The 21,814-nt window shown below is 43.1% G+C and overlaps 1 protein-coding gene across 2 annotated transcripts in view; it reads right to left on the bottom strand.

The window, feature by feature from the left end:
* The window catches only part of SH3GL2 (SH3 domain containing GRB2 like 2, endophilin A1), a 157,228-nt gene that overhangs the window by 72,942 nt on the left and 62,472 nt on the right, over nt 1–21,814 (bottom strand). Inside the window, exon 1 of one of the 2 annotated variants that reach the window (XM_048850883.2) lies at nt 2,925–3,064. The exons of the other annotated variant lie outside the window; for it this stretch is intronic. The gene's annotated coding sequence lies outside the window, so the exon portion shown is untranslated. Of the gene's footprint in view, nt 1–2,924; nt 3,065–21,814 lie in introns of those variants that run through there. 2 annotated transcript variants of the gene reach the window in all.

Genomic DNA, 21,814 nt, shown 5'->3' with positions numbered 1-21,814 from the left:
TGTGGAAGGCTACTCTGATACCACAGTGACCTTATAAAAGCCTAGTTAGACAACTCAATATGGCCTTGGCTTTCAGTCTTAAAGCAGGTCTACTCAGTTCTTTCTGCACATCAAACAGTCTTGGGTCCATTGAATGATCTTGGAGACCCTCACTCTTGGGTGTTGTGCCTCTTTCTAAAACGTAACTCTAGGCAACAAGAAGTGCTATTGATAGGAAAATTGGAGCTGGTTCATGGGGTGCGAAGGGCGGGGGGAATTGTTCTCTTTCTAGCAATCCTTTTGATAATGATAATATAAAAACTTTCAAACCTGAGAATGGTAGGTGTCATTTTGGAACTGGAGCTATTTTTCACAGCTCCTTTAATGAGCCTTGAACAAATGATTTTAATCACTTATGGAATATGGTCAGGCTGAGGTGCCTCCTTGACAGGGAAGTCCTGGAGATGCTGATTTAATGACTTTGCTATTCTTAGCTTAGAATTACTGTAATTCATTATTTGCAGGGCATACAGAGGGTGACCTCCACAAACTCCAATTAATACAGAATGCAGCTGATCAGCTTCTCACTGGGACCAGCAAGTCACCCTTAATTCTTATCTGTCATCACTGGCCCCCACAGAAGTTCTGAATCAGCTGTATGATTTTGTTACATTTTAAAAATATCAGCACTGCAGATCCATGCTGTCCTTTGGAACTTTCAAGATTAATAGGGGTCAGACATAGATCAAAGGAACATTATAACACTAAAACATATTACATGAAGAAAAGGAGTACTTGTGGCACCTTAGAGACTAACCAATTTATTTGAGCCACAAGTACTCCTTTTCTTTCTGCGAAGACAGACTAACACAGCTGTTACTCTGAAACATATTACATGCTTGCTCACTCATGCAAGCTACTTCTCCACAGTCCCATGCAACTGCAAAATAAACTTGCATCCATGAGGAAACTGAGGGGGAGGGTATATTTTCACCAGATTCATGACAAGAACAAGTAGGTTCTATTGAGTGACAGGAAATTCTGAAAAATAAAAATGGCTTCTTGTCCCAGCAAAGCTTGAATCTAAAGAAAAGATAAGGAGATAACTTCCGGTCTCCATAAGCCTATTTCATTATTGCGGAGGTAGTTTTCTCATATGCCGGCGAGAACAGGAAAGTAGAAATGTTGAATGCACTAGATTCATTGAACTAAAACAGTGTAGATCCCTACATTGCCAGCATTATCATCAGCGCTTACTCATCTAGTACCTTTCCCAACTCCCTAAAATCTGTCACTGTCCACCCCTTGACTCTGGCACTCTAACTCTCCTTCTCAGCAAGAGGGAAGGGCTTCTCTTCAACTACAGGAATATTCTCAAAGACCGTTTCATCACCTGTAGTCCCCTTCTTAGCTCAGACTGCTCATTTCCTTCCATCATCCATAAACAAAATCCTGACAATCATCCTTGGCCCAGAATTTTCCTTCTCCTCCCACATCTTCTATGTCTAAAAATCTGCCTATCACCACTACCACAAAACTTCCTGTGCCCCTTGCTGACTTGACTCCACCTCTGCTGAAATCTTCACCTCACCTCAGATAGACTGTCCCTGCAGCCTCCCTAAGTTCCATCTCGCCAGTTGAGAGCATGTCCAGAACACTGCTGCTGGCCTTTTCACACCTACAAAGAAATATGACCACAATTCTCCATCCTCAAATATCTTCAAAACCCTCCCCCTCTGCATTAAGTTTCAGGATCCAATTCAACACAGAGATCCTTAGACAAGACTCTGTTCTGCCTCTCTCAGGTGGTGCACCGTAGAAGACAGCACAGAAAAGGGCAGGTCAAGGTGGCTTTAAGCCCCCTTTATGCATCTTAGAAGCAAGTATGCTCTGGGGGCTAGTGTTACCCACTTCATATGCTAGAGGAAGCATGGGGAATTGCAGTCAGTTCCCAACTTTCATTATCCTAACTTCTCATTAATTCTTAATGGTTTAAATTGCACATTTTCTGGAATTTTTAGCTCAGGCAAGACAATTTCGTACAGAACAAGTGGCACCAGAAGGTCTAAAAAGATTCGTGTTCTGTTGCTTGGAAACAATTTTGCCACAACTCCCTTCCAATCCATCCTCCAACGGCAAGTTAATCTAGCTGTAATTCTTACTGTTCAACTGAAAAATGGATACAGCCTAAATCACAATCCCATAGAATCTCCAGACAACTAGTCACACAACTACCTTAGAGTAAGAGTCATATGTTAAAAGAACATTAAGGTTGTAAAGTCAGGCACTCAAAAGTTAGGGAATGCCAGAATTACAGTTGCCCATGCAACCTTAATTCAGCCCCCTTTGTGCATATGCATTACTATACAGTCTTTTATTACATGATCATGTGTGATTTTTTTCTGCTTCACTCAGTGCATAGGATGGATGCTCACTTAATGAGCAGCTAGTCAATATTTTGTTTTATCCTCACTGTTTGATGTGTGGCCCCAGGCCTTATTTACTTTGCACTATTCAACCCGTGTTCTGATTAAGTTCTTCGTGGGCATGTCTGTGGCACTCTTCACTATAGCAACTGCATATTTCACAAACATTTATTTTTACAGCACTCCTGTGAGGTACAGGCAACCTTAGTTCTGCCATTTCCTCTCTCAAGTACTAGACTTTACAACCTTAATGTTCTTTTAACGTATTTTTGTGTGTGTTTTATATATCTACACGCACAAAGAATAACTAAAGTGTCCTAGACAGAGTCCTTCATTGAGCATGTCCTCATTTTGAAATATTAAGAGGTACACGCTGTCAGACATTTGGATGACTCCAACCAAATTTAATTGTAGCTATGCAGCTAAAGGTCTATGCAAATGTAAAACAATCAGGGCAAAAGATACAAAATTGAAAAAGCACTTTGGCCTCCCAAGTAAATTTAAATAGGTTTTTTTTACCTTGATTTCTGCTCTGAAGTCACAGGTCTTGTTGAAAGGTCTGCTTGATGGATGGCTGGTCTTTCTGTGACTCCCAGATGTAATTAAAACTGTATCAAGTTGTTGTAAGGCTTAAACTACAAGACCTGCCAACAGTCATTGGCACAACCTTACCAGGTCAGCTGAAAATTTCATTTCTTTACTATAAAACATGTGCAGTAATTACATGGAGAGATACTAGAACATTGTGGTTCCAGCAAATTTATCAATTTCTGATCCTCCAAGAGTGAATGGAGTGGCCAAATCTGTGGTCCTTATAATAATTAAACTCTTAATGCAGTCCATTATATTCATATTTTATTAAATATGGATGCACACCAAACTGAGTGTTTTTATAGATTAATTATTTTTAAGTTATACTAAAAGGGATCTTCTTTAAAATATCTACATTTGCAAATACATGAGAGTTTTACAGAATGAAGAGAGAGTCTGGCCCAGTGAAACTAATCTAAAAAGACAATAATATAAACAACTCAGATTATTTTTCTACAATTGTGTTTCATTTTTCCTTAAGGAAGGGACAATTTCCTTATAGTTTGGGCATAAGGCAAAGTTCACTCATGCATGGATAATCTCATAAATCCCTCCCTGCTGAATTTTTCATTTTTCAGAAGCCTTAATTTCATTGTAATGAAATATCTAAAAGCTCTCTCCTCACGAGAGCAAATGGGATATGTGACTCCACCCTAGAACTTGACCTGATTTTTCCCTCCAACTCTTTGTTCAATTCACATGTATTTCAGTTAATGACAGTGACTGGGCAAGTACAGGTAGATTAAAAGTGTGTTTCGATGCAGAGAGCTAGATTTTCAGCTGGTGTAAATAGATGTAGCTCCAGTGAAATCAATGGAGCTATGCCAAATGTACACCCGCTGGGAATCTGTCCCTCAATCAGCAACCAAACCCACTTTTTGGCCTAAAGGTTAATATACACCAGCCAGGCTTGTTCTTGCTGAAGCTATGATGATTTATAGCAGCTGAGGATCTGGCATCCAGTGCAGTGAGGCTCCTGTGTGGACACATTCCTGTATTTACTTTTTGGGCACAAGGTATGTTTTTACCTCATTAAGATCTTCCCTCTCCCTTGCCCTGCCGGCAAAGAGAGGCCACTTGAACTTTTCCAAGTCCTAGCGAGATATTTTCCACACTAAATCATCATTAAGCTGAAAGCTTGTCTACCCCAAAGAGTTGAGTTGGTGTAACTTAAGGTGTGATTTTAAACAAGTTTACTTAAAGTGACTTAGGCTAAGCTGAAATAAGCCTGGTTTAAACAAAAATAAGAGTGTCCACACAGACTTTTGAACCAGTTCAACTATGGAATCCAGGCATGCCCCAGTGAAATGGATTATCTGTGAAAGGAGAAGCACAGATATCTCCTAGTTGACATAGATGCTTATGGAGGCAAGGAGTGAGCAGCAACAGCTGCCATCATTTTGGCGAGGGTTGGTGCCACCAGGAGCTAGTCATCCAGGTAAGAGAACACAGAGTGTCCCAGGTAGGCTGCGATAACTGCAAAGACCTTGGTGAAGACCCCTGGGGACATGGCAATGCTGAAAGGGAGGATTCTGAACTGATAGTGATAGTCACCCATGTGGAAGCAGAGGAATTTGAGGTGGTCTGGGTGGATATTGATATGGAAGTAAGCATCTTTCATGCCAGAGCTGCAAACCATGCCCCCTGGGAAGGGAGGGAATGATTGATGCTAGCGTCACCATATGGAACTTGGTCTTCCTGATGAAGATGTTGAGTAAGTGGAGACTGACGGTAGGGCAGAGGCCCCTGCCCTTCTTTGGGATGAGAAAGCACGGAGAGTAGAAGGCCTTGGCAACGAAGAGGGTGGGCATGAGAGCGGAAGGTGAGGAACTCTATAGAGTAGGCATGTTGCATGATTTCCAGGATCCAGCAATCTGTGGTGATCTTGCCCCAGTGGGCTGAATAGGGCAAGATGGCCCCTGAAGTTGGGGAGCAGGGCGGAAGTGCTGATGCAGAGGTTCACAGAGCTCAAACAGATGCATCAAAATTGGGCCTTCAGTTGGTGCCGTGGCGTGATGGGGGAGATTATGGTGGCCAACGGGTGTGGCTGCGGGGGCTAAGGCACTGTGGGGCATGCTCGTCATACTGGGTGTAGGCAGGGTGGTATGGGGGAGGGGTAGGAGTAGGAGTGTGGGCGGAAAGGTGGCTTATGTTGCTGGCGATGGGAGGGGTGGGTGAGGGTTGTAAATCCTCAGACTGCAGAGTAGCCCTAGAGTCCTTCAGGGAGTGGAGGGCCTCATCCATCTTAGTGAAGAACAGTTTGTCCTCATTGACATGAAGGTCCTGGATGGTGGATTGGACCTCCCTGGGACAGCCCGAGGATTGCAGTCAGGCCTCTTGGCGCATACCACCACCCACGGCCAGGGAGCAGGAGGATGTGTCTGCTGCATCCACTGCTGCCTGGAGGTAGATCTTGGCCATCAAGCAGCCTTCTTCCACCAAAGGCTTGGAACTTGTGCTGATGGTCTTGCAGAATATCCTCCAAGAACTCTGCTAGCTTGGCCTAATTATTAAAATTATATTTTGCCAGCAGAACCAGGTAGTTCAAAATGCAGACTTGCAGGGCTGTGGAGAAGTAAAGTGCGTGTCGGAGCCGGGTCCAGGCACTCTGCTGTCTTTCCCAGCAGAGTGGAGGTGGGGGAGTGCTGTCTTGCCCATTCTGTTGCCAGGTGTACCACCAGCAAGGCCAGGGCAGGGTGGAGAAAAATGGAAATCAGCTCCCTTGGACAGCACAAAGTAGTGACATTCTGCCCCGAGGCATCAGGGCGCAGGATGCTGGTGTGTGCCAGACTTCTCATGCAGGGTGGAGCATGGCCTTGTTAATGGGCAGAGCCACATGTGCTGGTCCACAAGGCTAAAGAGTGTCCAGCAGCTGATGGGATTGGTCCTGGACCTCCTCCAAGGGATACCCAAATCAAGGCCCACCTCCTGCAGCAACTCCTGGTACTGGTGGTGATCACTGGGAGGTGAGAGGGTTGGTAGAATCAGGACTCCATCCAGATAGGAGGATGCTGCCTGCAGGACTGGTGGCACTGGATCATGCTCTGGTTCTGCTTCCAGGTCTGAGATGGTTCTGGTGGAGAGGCCCAGATGGAAAGGTGTAAGACCTGTGAAAGTGGGTACAGGTGGTGGTGCAGATCTTATGTGGGCCATTTCTGCCATGGAGCTGGGACCGGTGGGTACTGTGGGCCATAAGGATACCACCCTGGTGGGACCAGGGGGATAGCCTGTCTAGTGCGGTGGACACGCCCAGGAGTCTAATCTGTGCCAGGACAACAAAGAGAACAACATCACTTCTGCTGAAAAGCCCTCTGAGACCAAAGAGGCCTCCAGTAGTGGCAGGGCCATTAATGCAGGTGGTCCCACGACCGTTGGGTGTGGATCCCGGCTCGAAAGCAGTGGTGCATCCATCAATGTAGGTTGCCACCAAGCCGAGATGAGTGTGAGGGTGGGTACAACACGTCGAGTTGTGCCATGAGGAGCAGCAGTTCAACTCATCTGAGCATCCAGGGCACATCCTGGTGACTGCTGAAGTGGGGGAGAGTGTGGGGCCTCCTGTTGAGATGGAGGAACACGCCTTGGAGGGTTATCAGGGTGCATGGCCAGCATGTGAGACAATGGTACCAGTGCGACCTCCTTCCCTCTTGGCCTTCCCCCTCCATGCGTAGTATCAAAGGAGGCGGGGCATCGGGTTCTGCATGCGACGTCTTGCCCATCCAGGCCTGGCTCAAAGAGGTAATGCTCTGCATTGCAGCAGTCCATGATGGGGACCTGCTGTGAGATGTCCATGGGAGCGCATGCAGCTCTCCTTGGCCTTGTCATGCTTTGGCAGTGTCGCCGGATCCGAGTGGGAAGTAAAGGGTGGGATGCTCACTGCCAGTGAAGGGCGGTGCACTGCCAGCTCTGCCAGTCTGGGGTTGGACACCACACAGGGCCCCAAGTGCTTCCCCCATGAGGCATCTGTGGAGACAAAGGAGATGAGCCTTGCGGGCAGAAAGGACCTGCAGACATCGCAGCATGCTGCAAGATGTGCTTCCCCCAGACAATAGAGGCAACAGCTGTGCTCATTGCTCACCGAGAAAGAGTGAGGGCATGAGGCACAGTTCTTAAATCCCAGGACATGGGCATAGTCCCCTAACAAAGTCGGGGTGGGCCGATCTCCACTAACTACAAGCTATGTACACAACTAAGAACATAACTGAACTAACAATATACAGTGGACAATCGTTCTTGTAAAGGCTATGAGCAGTAAAAGGGAACTGAGGGAACGTTGTTCTGCACGGCCCCTTATTAGCTCACCTTGAGCATGAGGGAATGTAAGACACACATGCGAGGCAATGGACACTACTGCTGAAAACTTCCAGCTCCGGCACATGGCACACACATGCCGCCACATTTGAAATATATATATAGGAACTATCACTTGAAGTGGTATTAGCATCGGCAAGAAAGAGAAAAACACTTCAGCACATGCTTAAGCACTTTCCCTGTTATAGCCTTAAATCACTTGAGGCCATAGTCGTTGTCTAACTGATCGACTCTACCTGAACCATATGAATTCAGAGTGGAAAGGATTCAAAGGTATACTTCTGAATATGGAATGTTGCAAGCTGATGAGCTGAAATGGTTTTTAGATTATTTGTACCAGTTGCATTGTTAAGCAAGAAGTGCTGAAGGCTGTTTTGTACTACTCAAGTGTCAACACGCTTCCTTTCTCATTGGGGGAAATATGTTATCCTGTGATTTCAGTTTTAGAGAAAGCTTCCCTTAAGCACAGATGATATATGGTTCCATAAATTAATAGTTTTAGCATTTAGATTGCTTAACTGGAAGGCTGGGTGATTTCTTTTTTTCAGTACACACCTCTATGAGTTATGATTTTATATGAACGGTTTTATTTTTGAATAGACAGTTATTGAGACTGTCATAAGAGCAAAATGTCAGTGGTGTCTAGTCACTCATTGATTAGTATTAATGTGAGCTGCCCTTGTAAATGTTCCTCCCTTTGACAGGAGAGGAAGCTCCACAGGGCTAAATTCTACCCTGATTTACAACCTGTGGCTTTAGTGTAGTGGCAAATGCCACAAAGAGGCACATTTTGACCGCTAGTACCTCTGTAAGGTCTCAAACACACCCAGGACGTACAATGTTTTTAGAGATGTAGGGGGAAAAAGTTCTCACTCCTCAAGAAATTTGGCCTGAAAAAGAGGAAGAAAAACAACTCACTTATATTTTACTGTTGCACTGAAAGCCTTGAGCCGAATAGCAACACTGGGACAGGCATATTTGTGAGACCACTTGAACCTCAATATATAATTAAAGATATTTTTCCTTAATTTATGTCCCAAGGTATCCTAGAAATTGGTGTTTTTTCTCTGGAGGGGGAAAAAAAGAAAGTGGTGCACAATAGATAACATGAAGAGAAACTAGGTGGTTTCTAAGGAGATTAATATAGCTGCAGTGAGAGCACTAAAGTCTTTCTGTGAGTTGGAAAGTTTAAAGTTGTCTCTGGTAATAACTCTACCTCCCCTAGTCTTTGCCTTTTACATGGTCTCATTCTGAAATTAAGACAGAAAAATGACATTCAAAGGAGACACCTGATGGGCTAAGCCTGTGACCAACTGGTAACACAATGAATATTGACTCAGAGTTGGTGGGCTTCTTTTTAGGAAATACACATTACCTCTCCAAAGTGGCAGAGATTGGGATAGAGTACTTCATGCCTCACTCCAGCGACCCACAGGCAGATAAAGGAGCAAACACGCAAGGTATACAAATATGTACCTCATTAGCATGTTACCGAGAATCAATGTTGGCCCACCAAAGAGGAGGGGTTTGCGGAGGTGACCATGCTAAAACTTGTTAAGTGGGAATCTCACCTTAAGTGCAGTACACCAATGCTCTGAGATGTCTGCACCTAGTGGCTTCCAGGTGAGTTTAAAGTGTTAGCTGTGACCTATATAGACCTAAATGATTTGGAACTTGCTTACTTGAAAGACCATCACCCTTTGTCAACCCCATACTTGTTTTTAAAGGGAGGGAATTAGTGCCAGGGGATTCTCTGTGAGGGCTCCTCAACTTTGGAATTTGTTCCCCCACCTTAGTTCAAAACAGAGTGCAAAAACAGAGAAACAAGCCCCAGAAGTCTCATTGTAATTCATGGACGATGGCTCCAACCTTTTACCCTTAGGATATATCTTCACTGCCGAATTAGCAGGGGTGAACAGCACATGTATGTGAGCACTTAAATTGGTTTAGCCCAGGCAACAGCCGCCACTTGCAAAGTCACATTTGACACTAGTGCTATAGTTAATCATGTGAGGCGCGAGCCTTCTGGGGTCATATCCCACAGTATTCCTTGCAAGGCACCGATCTGAGCCACTCTATGAAGGTGGCTAGAAAATACAGCTCAGGGTAATTGTGGGAAGGCATTGGTCTTTCATCACTTGTGTGACTTGGGCCTGCATCCTCACAGCAGAGTTGTCAGGTTATCAGTTAAAGCGTCAACAGCATTCATGCTTTTAACCTATACCCCTGGAAGAACCAGCTAGGTTAGGTACAGAGCACTCCCACACTCAAGATTGAGATGTGTGTGTGTGTGTGTGTGTGTGTGTGTGTGTGTGTGAGAATAGGACTCAGGTTAAGAGCAACACCCAAGTAAGAACTTGAGTTAACTTTGCAGCAAAAAGAAACCTAGCCCACATTATGTTGTGCCTCATGAGTAAAGATGGCAGAATTGGAGCCAGTATTTGTGATGTAACCAAATGGCATACCCTGGGATAATCAAAGTGAACCAGGGAGTCAAGAGAGGAATGTCTTAACAGAGGGGAGTTTCTAGGTGCTACAATACAAATAATATACATTAAGAAGGTTAAAAGCCATCAGTTAAAATTTAACTCTATGCGGCTTCGGTCTGGTTCACGGTGATAGTGAGAACAGAAATTGATACTTGATTCAATTTGCTTTTGGCTTTTCAGTTCAGTTCTTTTCTTTAATTCTAGCTCATAGCAGAGAGATGCATCTTATCTTAGCCAATTGCTTTAGACAGTGAAAAAACTTAAGTGTTTCTGTAATTCCAGGTATTCACTACAGTGAGTATAGAGACCTACAAGAGCAAGAAACCGAAATAACCTTATTTAAGGTAAAAATCAATATTTTTTAAGGTGAAACATTACATGGTGACGTTGCATTGTAAGTGATGTGTATTGTATACATATTACACTGATTTCACCAGAATCCCCACTCCTAGTCCCAAACAGATGAATATTACATAACTTAGGCTACAAAAGGGTTACCCACTCCAGTATCACATCCTATCACAAGTTTTAAAATAATTCATCAAAAAATGCAAAGAGTAGAGAGCAGAGATGTTAATTAGCCAGGAAGACTCTGAAGAGAAAATACTAGCATTTTTTTTTAAATTATTCAGTAACGTGTAGGGCTCAATTCTTCCCTGCTGTACCCCAGTGACATTGCATCCGATCAGAATTGGGCCCCTAATCTTCTTAGGAACATGTGTTTTGTGTATAAGCAGCATGTATGCACTCTATACATGATAGTACTTTGCATTAAGGATGCAACTTACACAGTCAGAAAAATGGTTTTTCAGGCCCTGGTCATTTTCCTCATTAAAAAAACCCACAGACACAGAGGCAGGTGGTATTCAAGGTTGCCTAGCAACTAACGGAGTGGGGAAAAGGGCAGAGGAGGGTGGCTTAAAAATTAACTATATAGAGTTAGTTAAAGGAGGCCAGCTACTGTTTGGCTTTGCCCAGCTTGGTTTTCACTTAGTCAGCCATCTGAAATATTTCTTAAAAACAGGTTTCAGAGTAACAGCCATGTTAGTCTGTATTCGCAAGAAGAAAAGGAGCACTTGTGGCACCTTAGAGACTAACCAATTTATTAGAGCATAAGCTTTCGTGAACTACAGCTCACTTCAACAGATGAAGTGAGCCGTAGCTCACGAAAGCTTATGCTCTAATAAATTGGTTAGTCTCTAAGGTGGCACAAGTATTTCTGAACGAGGTGCACGACAATCCATTTAAGCCATCTGCACCTTCCTGAACGTGTCCGGGATATTCATTTTGCATCCTGCTGGAAAGGTTTGTTTCCCTTGGCTGATGGGCTGGATTTGTTAGATCAGCCCTGACTCCCTCACTGCACAGGGCAATTGACTGTCAAGAGACTGGATGTCTGCTATCACTGCTGTGAATGGGAGGAAAGGGGAAAGCAGTCAGAACCATTTACAAAACACAACCCAGTAGGAAAAGGATGACTGTTAGAAGGAATAGAGAAAACAACTCAGATCTGTATTGCTCTTCCTCCTTTCCATAGCTAGAGAGAAGAATTTTTTAAATATGGAACTGCATGAAAATGTTACCCGAGGGGGCATGCCCTGGCTTTTCTCCCCCTCACATTCTGAATTTATATCTATCTATACAATGTACTAACCTCATGCATGTCTGTATGCAAATATGACTGTATTAACAGCACCAATGAAGTAATTTTTACTCCAAATATAACCTGTCTGAAAAGTTATACAACAGGAAATATGCGCCTTACTCCAATTTGGCATTTGTGGGGGTGACAAAATTAGGCACAATAAAAAAACCCAACACTTAATCTCTGTCCTAAACACAAACAAAGCTGTGTGTATAACATAATGGCAGATGTTCTTTCTGTACCTGTTTACTCACTCCGCAAGCACTGACATTTAAATTTAAAGGGCGTGGGGGAAAGTACACCTTGCTCCCATTCAAATGGAGTATCATAACATGCTGCACTAAAGGAAGAACAAGCATCTCCAGGGATGCATATCAAAGTGGGAGGTGGTGAGAAAAGAACACCAGCTAGTTTCTTCTGATTTGTTTCAAAAGATGCATTTTTATTTTATTCCTGAACTAAAATGGATGCCAATTATCTTTCAAAGACACTGCCAAAAGGAATTACAAGATATTGCTCAAGTTCCCCTGACATTACATTTGATCAACTTACTAACTTTTGGGAAGTTCAGTCTGTTTCAGCATTTAAAAATCAGATTAAAGAAATACACTTATTGCTGCTCATGTTAACTGGATACCTAACTCCCTTTGGCTCCTTTGAATACTCCCAGGCACAGTGTTTAATTTCACACCACCAGGAGACTCTGGGGAAGCATACTGTAGGATTGGGATATGTTTCTGCTGTGTATAACTCACAAGATGAAGTACTATGGGAGGAAAAACAATCATTTCTGGTTTACAAGAGGCTGCTTTCTTAGTCTGAACAGGACTAAGGTGACAACAGCTGATTCCAAATTAACCTCTACAGTAGACAGATCATGGGAAGGAATAAGTAAGACACACACACACAAAAAAGACAGAGGCCCAGTTTCCCAAAGATATTTAGACACCTAAATACCACTGAGAATCTGGGCCAGAATGTCCCCATGTTACTTATTGAATGATTATTCTTAGAAAGTTTCAGGATATGAAACTGCCCTATTAAGAGGCTATAAAGGTTGTTAAGGACTGTCACTGATTTATTGCTTCCTTTTGTACTGGATGACATATGGATAATTAAGTCTAAGGCTAAGTACCTGTAGATTATTAATAACCCCAACACTAGCTAGGTAATGTCAATAGTGATTTACTGTTGCTAGAGAGACAAGGTGGGTGAGGTAATATCTTTTATTGGACCTACTTCTGTTGGTGAGAGAGAGAGACAAGCTTTCAAGTCACACAGAGCTCTTGTTCAGGTCTGGGAAAAGCTACTGACAGCATCACAGCAAAATGTGGAGTGGAACAGATTACTTAGCATAGGTAGTGAGTCCATATTGTAAGACAGTTGTTTTCACAGTTTGCTTCGCGACTTGGTACTGGGTTGTAACATGTAAAGCACTGAGTCGCCTTGCTCAGTGACCCAGCAGCTCTGGTCAGCACTGCCATCCGGGACATCAAAAGTCCCGTTGGCAGTGCTGCCTGGCTAAGGCAGGCTAGTGCCTACCTGCTCTGACACTGCACTGTGCCCCAGAAGTGGCCAGCAGCAGGTCCGGCTTCTAGGCAGGGGGGCCACAGGGCTCCGCACTCCCATTGGCTAGGAACCAGGGGGGCCGGCGCCTGCAGGTGAGAGCCGCGTGTAGCTGCTTGTGCACCTCGGTCTAGGAGCCAGACCTGCTGCTGGTCACTTCCGGGGTGCAGTGCGGTCTGAGGTGCCAGGACAGGCAGGAAGCCTGCCTCTGCACCCCAGCTGCGCTGCTAACTGGCAGCCCCTGGAGGTAAGGCCACACCCCAATCCCCTGCCCCAGCCCTGAGTCCCCCCAAACCCAGAACCCCTTCTTCTACTCCAAACCCTGCATCCCTAGCTCCACCCCAGAGCCTGCATCCCAGCCCAGAGCCCTGACCCCCTTCCCACACCCCAACCCCCAGCCCTGAGACCCCCCCAAACCCAGAGCCCCCTCCTACACCCAAACCCCTCATCCCTGGCCCCACCCCAGAGCCTGCACCCCCCAGCGCAGGGTTCTGACCCCCTCCTGCACCCCAACCCCCTGCATCAGCTCAGAGCCCACTCCCATACCCTAAACCCCTCATTCCTGGCCCCACCCTGCAGCCCTCATCCTCACACCCCAACCCTCTGCCCCTGCCCCTCACACACCCCAAACCCCTCATCCCCAGCTCCACTGGGTCATGGGCATGAACAATTTTCTTCAACTGGGTCCCCAGAAAAAAAGTTTGAAAACCACTGTTGTAAGGGACCATTCAAGGTAGAGTGACCTGTTAACAACTCTGCAATCATAGGACAAAAAGAGGGGATTAGTGGTTACAGATGGTTGCAATAAGCCATAAATCCCATGTTTCTGTTCGGTCCATGATTTTTAGTGTTTATCAGAGTAATGAATTTAAACTCCCTCACCAACAAAAGTCAGTCCAATAAAAGATATTACCTCACCCACCTTGTGTCTCTAATATCCTGGAACCGACATAACTACAACTACATTGCGTTTACTGATACTGACAGTCATTGGTTTGTGTGTTTATAAAACACATATACATTGTCTTGCAAAGTACTTATGAGGGATTATACTGCTCCACTGATTAAAAGAAATAAAAGTGAAAAGAAAAGGAATGCAGCTTTCAATTAGCAGCATGATGTTCTTTTCTTAAGCTCACCGTCTGTTTGGAAGAGGAACAGTCTTAATTGGGTAGTTTACAGAGGATTTTTGACTAACACAGATATTAATAGTTGTAAGATCATTACACCTCTGCCTTTATAGTCACCTCTCTTCCCCATTCCTCTACAAATAGCGGTCAACACCAGTCTTTAAATAAAAATGTTGCAAGAATGATCCTGCCTATTGTTCATTTCTTGTACTTTCCAGTATTTAACAAGTAACAGACATGTATGTAGGAAATATCAATGTGTTTGAAGGGATAGTATCCAGGCTGACTAGCTCAACATTTGAACAAGCTCAGTAGTTAACAGTTTTTTCCTCCAAAATATGTTTTTTGGTTCTGGAAAAGTAAGGAATGAAACATTATTAAAATGTGGGTTTCTCTGCTGGACAGCCTACTGTACTAGGACAAGTTCAGGGTGCTGAATTTTATCCGATATTAACTTGTAGGACATTCCCTGTCATTACTGTGCTTGGTGGCTCCATTATTGTGAGGAGTCAGGGTTTTGAAATTTATAAAAGTCCTTTTCTCTGCCTGCAAACCAAAAAGAAGCAGGGGAACATCTATGTTTGGGCCTAGCAGACCTGATAGTGCCTTATTTTGGTCTATGATTATGTCTCCCCTGGGGGTGCTACTAACATGTAGCTGTGTAAAGCTGGGTTCAAATCTTGGAAGAGCTCTGAAGCCAATGGCAAAACTCTGTGACTTTAGCTGAAGCAGATGCAGGTACCAAAAAAGAGTGAGATTTGCAAGGGAGTGTGGTCTTGTTATGCGAGTTTGGGCAAGTTACTTCATCCCTGCCTCAATTTCCCTATCTGTAAAATACGGATAGGGTATCCATTACTGTAAAGCACATTGAGATTATCCAGTGAAAGGCACTGTAAGTAAAGGGTTATTACTGTGTAAGTGAGGATTTAGCTAGGTGAACACCAAAGAATTTCTTGAGGCCTCTGTCCCCTGCATATTTTAGCACAAGATACTACATATCTAATATGGCCAACAGGTCAGATTTCAATTGCTGAACACCCACAATTCCAGCTGAAGCCAAATGGAAGCAGCAGGTTCTCAGCACCTCTGGAAAAATCAGGTGGCCTGTAGGTGAGAATAAAAGATTCAGAACAACAGCCTCCTTCATCATAAATGATGAAACAATTGCTAAGTTCAGCTTTGTGGAACGTGGCTGGTGGAAACTGGGGGATAAGATTGTGATGCTGGCAGGCCAGATGCCAGTTCCTGCCCAAGCTGCAGGCATTAGCTAAGAACTGACAAACTCATAGCTGGAGACCAGACCAGTTCACCTTTATGCTAGTTTTGCTCAAAATAGGTATTAGCCATGTAAGAATGTATTTAGTGTTTAGACTACGAAATGCTTGTAAATTGCTGCACACATTAATCTCACGTGTAATGTTTGTATTTTGTGCTATAAGAAAATGTGTGTTTTGCTTTATAACTTTGAAAATATTTGCTCCGAATTTGTGAGCCTATGCACAGGATTTGCCCCTCCCCCCCCCCCCAAATCCAGGAGGGCTATCAAAATTTCAGTGGGCCAAAGGAAAAAAAGCTTTGTTAATTGCCCCATCTGACCATGGAGAAGTACGTGCAGACAGCCTTGTCCCATCACGGTGAGTGCTGGAGGAGGGGGAAAAAGTAGTTGATGAGAAGATTTTTCATCTCCTTGCTGTCTGAACTCTCACAGGCCCAGAGACACCAAACTGAAGCCAGAGATCACCAGGAGCTGCTTCCTGGGTCCTCACTGAAAAACACTTTGAATTGACAGATCTCTACAACTCTGCCACTCAGGATTTAGATTACAACTCGTTTGTGCATATGTTTGCTTGCTTTAACCTGTAAATAACTCGTATTCCTCTTTCCTTTAGATAGTTCATTACTAGACAATGTCTGTAGCCAAAGATCTTGGGCACCAATTAATCTGGGGTAAATTACTGGTGTCAGGACTGGAAGAAATCTAACTAACTGTGTGATTTTTGGTATAAGTGACCAATTATCACTTAGTCTAGTTTGCCTGGGTGGCAAGATTGACTGGAGAGTCTAAGGAGACTGCCCATGACTCTGTGGTAAGACTGTTAGAGTGATCCAAGAGTTCACATTTGTTACTGGCTTGGTAAAATCTAACTAGAGAACATATCCCCAGTTCGAAGTGTTGGCTCTGAGGTAGGCACTCACGGTCTTGAGCCTCTCCAAACAGTGTGACAAAGACACACAGGTTTTGCTTCAGGACTATCTAAGAAAAACAGTCAGGATCTCTCATTGGTAGCAGTATCTGGATATAGTAAATCAAATTTTGCTACAAACCTGTCATAATTTAAAACTGATCTCCCTCCTCCAACTCCCTCTGTGCTGCAACAGATGTCTACTAAATCTGTTTGAACGGATTTATTTGCTCTAAACTCTCAGGACCACATCCAACCCAATTTACACCAGCTGAGGATCTGGCACAGCACACAGTAGTCATTTGGGTAGCTGCAAGGAAACCAAAACATTATACTTTAAATTCTTCACTCCAGTACTTGCTAAAAATATGTTTTGTTCCTAGGGCTGCCAGCAGGTTCCATTGTCCTGTGGACTGAACATTAATGATTCTTTCATAAAGAGGTAAATGCACCAGGTCCCCTCATATGGGGACAATTTACTCTAATAGCATCTAAGTTCCATTAACCCACATGTACCAGAGTGAGCTCAAATTTTCAGCCTTATTTATTTTTTCTTCACATATTTCACTTTCCATTTACAGCCAGAGTTCTGCTCCATAGCAATGCTGCAGCCCTCAGAGAGAGGGAAGAGAGAAGTAGTTTTGATACGTTGCACTTTTCTGGATATTCATTTAGCTCTTCATAAGGACCATAACTTTAAAGAATTCTAGAAGGCCTTAGTGAGTGTTAAATTAGGCTGGGTTACAACCGTAAAATGACGTGATGCAGCTCACTGCTGTTATCCAGGGAAAGATTTTTTTTTTAAATTTAAAAAAAGAGGGGGTTTATGAGGCAAAGAGATTGGAATACCCCATTGAATGCTGGGGACTAGATGACTCAGGCTCAGTGGAACTACAGGTACTCACACTCAAAGTTAAGCACTTGTGATTAGGATTCAGGTTGGTGTCAGCTACCATCTGCTAGCTCTTTGGTGACCTCTGTTTAAACAAGTTGCTGATTTCAGTCCTGTTCCTAGTGTTGTCTAATTTATAAAACCAACCACCACTATGATAGCCTTTTGTAGGGCAGCCAAGGACTTGAATGAATATGGAGACTGCACTACTCTGCTTTTCCTGTACATATTCTTTGGACAGAGGTCTTCAAACCCCCAGTTATAGAATGATAGAACTGGAAGGATCTCAAGAGGTCCTCTAGTCCAGTCCCCAGCACTCAAGGCAAGACTAAGTATTATCTAGACCATCCCTGACAGGTGTTTGGACAATGATGGAGATTATCAATCCAGCCCCTTTCAGAAGTACTAAGTAAATGTACCTAAAAAAGGCTCTCCTTCTGTTTCTGGGAAGGACTGTGGAGCTGGGTTTCACCATATTTAGTAGGGATAATTAGTTAACCAAAATGACAACCAAATGTGTACTTTTTACTGCCTCTACGTAATGGTTTAACAGCATCATGTTACAGTTGTATCACATTATCCAGTAAGAAATGTCATAAAACATGTCCTTTGGGTAGGAGTATAACAACAGAGGTTGGCAGCAGCCCTGTTTCTACAGCATAAAGTAGCAGCCAAGGCATGAGGGGAAGATTTAGAGATCACAAAGCATAGCACAAAAAGCAGACTTCATACAACACCCCAGTAAAATAAATAAGCTGCATTAGACTTATTGTGCAGATAGGGAAACGGAGGAACAAAAAAGGGTAAATGAATTGCCCTGGGCCATATAATAAATCAGTCGTACAGCCAGTAATAAATTCTCATTTCCCTGCACTAAGCATTAGACAAAACTCTCTTCCTTATCTGCACTTTTTTTGTGGCATACAGCTTGTGAAGTGATGATATCTATTGTGTGTGAAGTGTACCATATCAGTGGGATTTAAACCACTGGAATTCTAATATATACACAGTTTTGAAAACTAGCATTGCATTCTCAGAATATCCTGGCTTCAGTAAAGTGAATTTGCAAGCAATGGGATATAGTCCCATCTCAGTGTGCTGGGAGTTAGTTACATAAATACCAATTGACATACATTCCTCCACGTTAAGAAGAATATCTTGTACCCCTCAACAGTTAAATCAAAACTATAGTGTAACTGGGTGACACTGACATTGCACTCAGCATATTTTCATAAAAATCATAAATGACTGAATATAACGTAACTGGAATATGCTTCATGCAAAAGATCTCTTGTAAGGTATTACAAAGCTTATAATATACTGAGTGTGGTCATCCTATTTGTATAAATGTATCACTCCTATATATGAAACTAGAAATATGAAATATAACTCTGAGGTCCTATTGTAATTATGCAAAGTGTGGGGCATTGACGGTGGTTTGGAATTTTGATGGCTCCCATTAATCAGGGCAATTGACTGTACTTGGCTCTGTTTACTTGTAAGTGTTCCTGTATACCTGTGTGCTGGCAAGTGGGTAATGAAGTCTTACAGTGACATGTGATCATGTCACCTGAACTGGAAACCATCTTTAACCTGGTGCTTTTCCATTTAGAAGGAGAGGTGGGAACCTAGAGAGGGACAAAGGATTCCCACCTTGTGCAAAAGATATATAAGGAGGTGGAACAGAACAAAGGAGGCTGCAGTCATAAGAAATCCCTTAGCTATCACCTAAGCTGGAACAAGGACTATATCATGGGAAAGGATTGTGCCCAGACTAGGAAGGCATCCAGTCTGAAAAAAAGCCTATTAAAACATCTGAGGGTAAGATTTACCTATATTCAGTTTTCTTACTGTATTAGCCTTAGACTTGTGTGTTTTATTTTATTTTGCTTGGTAATTCACTTTGTTCTGTCTGTTATTACTTGGAACCACTTAAATCCTATTTTTGCATTTAATAAAATCACCTTTTACTTATTAATGAACCCAATGTATGTATTAATGCCTAGTGGGGTAGGCAAACAGCTGTGCATCCTCTATCAGTGTTATAGAGAGTGAACAGTTTATGAATTTACCCTGTATAAGCTTTTTACAGGGTAAAACCAATTTATTTGGGGTTTGGACCCCATTGGGAGTTGGGTATCTGAGTGCTGGAGACAGGAGCACTTCTTAAGCGGTTTTCAGTTAAGCCAGCAGCTTTCGGGGGACATGGTTCAGACCTGGGTCTGTGTTTATAGCAGGCTAGCCTGTCTGGTACAACCAGGCAGGGCACTGGAGTCCCAAGCTGGCAGGGAAAACAGGCTCAGAGCACGTCAGGTGGCAGTCCCAAAGGAGGTTTCTGTGACCCAATGCGTCACAGTGACCTATTGGGTCTTTCAATTTCTATTTCCGATGAGTATAAAAGAGCTTGCTGTGTCAAGACTAAGGACAGAAATGACAGTTGCTCTAATCACACCTCAGATTGTGATGTAGATATACCCTGCATAAACACTACAGCATTCAGCCCACACTACAGCATTCAAATACTTCATTTGTACCTTAAACCACAGAACAGCTCACGAAAGCTTATGCTCAAATAAATTTGTTAGTCTCTAAGGTGCCACAAGTACTCCTTTTCTTTTATGTAAGTCTGAAATTTCTTAAATTTTTCATGGGAACTTTTGCTTCCATACCCTTTGAACTTTGCAAAACCTACCTAGTTTTACTAAATAAAGTAAAATAGTAAAATACCTAAAGATAGGTATAATTAGCAAAACTAGATTATTATTAGATTACAAAGGAGAAATGTCCTCTCCCATGATACTAGCCATGATCTCTTGCAAGTTGTCCACATCTTCCGATTCCCCTGCAACCTGTGTTCACATATGGAGGAAAGATCAGTAGGTAACTTAGTAACAAGGGGCCCAATCCTGCAAATGCTATTTAAGTATACTGCTTACTATTAGAGCTGGTCAGAAATTCTCTCTTTTGTTTTTTTTTTTTTTCCTTTTTCTCCCTGTAGAAAATTTTAACTTTTAGAGAAAAAAGTTTACAGATAAAAAACCAACAATTTTGACCCAGAAATGCCACTGAGCTGTAGTTCTAATGCCTTATGCCCTCATTCTCTTCTATGGCCAGGGCAACCTAGCCTAACTATCTCCCATGATACACCAGGATCTCCCCTTCTTGCTGAGCCCCTGTGGTGCATCATGAGTGCTATGGCTGCAGTGTGTGGACCCCAGCCTATAAAGGAGAATAGAGGAATTTTTGTGGTGGCATTTCTTATAAAGCACTGAGGTGGCATTTCCTATTCAGAAATTTGGGTTTTGGAGGGGTTGGGTTTTTTTTGATGAAAAGTTAAATTTTTCCACAGAAAGCAGAGAGTTTCCATGAAAAAAAAATTTAGAAGAAAACCCAATTTTCAGTCAAAAAAGTTTAATCTGAAAGTTTCCGACCAGTCCTACTTACTGTCATAATCAGCCTCACTGAAGGCATTAGGAATAGTCATGAAGCCCTAAAATTCCATCTTCCCTTTAAAATTAGGTTCCAGTAACTAAACACTGATTTACCATAAAGGTAGTCCCTACCTACAGGGCAACAGGGCTGCATTTATGGGATTCTTCTTATAGCTTGTCATAAATATAAAGGGAAGGGTAAACCCCTTTGAAATCCCTCCTGGCCAGGGGAAAGCTCCTCTCACCTGTAAAGGGTTAAGAAGCTAAAGGTAACCTCGCTGGCATCTGACCAAAATGACCAATGAGGAGACAAGATACTTTCAAAAGCTGGGAGGAGGGAGAGAAACAAAGGGTCTGTGTGTCTGTCTATAGTCTGTCTTTGTCGGGGATAGACCAGGAATGGAGTCTTAGAACTTTTAGTAAGTAATCTAACTAGGTACGTGTTACATTATGATTTCTTTAAATGGCTGAGAAAAGAACTGTGCTGAATAGAATAACTATTTCTGTCTGTGTATCTTTTTTGTAACTTAAGGTTTTGCCTAGAGGGGTTCTCTATGTTTTGAATCTAATTACCCAGTAAGGTATCTACCATCCTGATTTTACAGGGGGGATCTCTTTATTTCTATTTACTTCTATTTTTATTAAAAGTCTTCTTGTAAGAAAACTGAATGCTTTTTCATTGTTCTCAGATCCAAGGGTTTGGGTCTGTGGTCACCTATGCAAATTGGTGAGGCTTTTTATCCAACATTTCCCAGGAAAGGGGGGGTGCAAGTGTTGGGAGGATTGTTCATTTTTCTTAAGATCCAAGGGTCTGGGTCTGTAGTCATCTAGGCAAATTGGTGAGGCTTTTTACCAAACCTTGTCCAGGAAGTGGGGTGCAAGGCTTTGGGAAGTATTTTGGGGGGAAAGACGCGTCCAAACAGCTCTTCCCCAGTAACCAGTATTAGTTTGGTGGTGGTAGCGGCCAGTCCAAGGACAACGGGGGGAATATTTGTACCTTGGGGAAGTTTTGACCTAAGCTGGTAAAGATAAGCTTAGGAGGTTTTTCATGCAGGTCCCCACATCTGTACCCTAGAGTTCAGAGTGGGGGAGGAACCTTGACATAGCTAAATACTGATGGCAAAAGACCTAATTAATTACTGTATTACAGTTTTATGTGGGCATAACTCCCATT

The sequence above is a fragment of the Caretta caretta genome, chromosome 5 (genome assembly GCF_965140235.1).
Source record: "Caretta caretta isolate rCarCar2 chromosome 5, rCarCar1.hap1, whole genome shotgun sequence".
NCBI lineage: Eukaryota > Metazoa > Chordata > Testudines > Cheloniidae > Caretta > Caretta caretta.
This window is presented reverse-complemented; position numbering and strand designations above follow the sequence as displayed.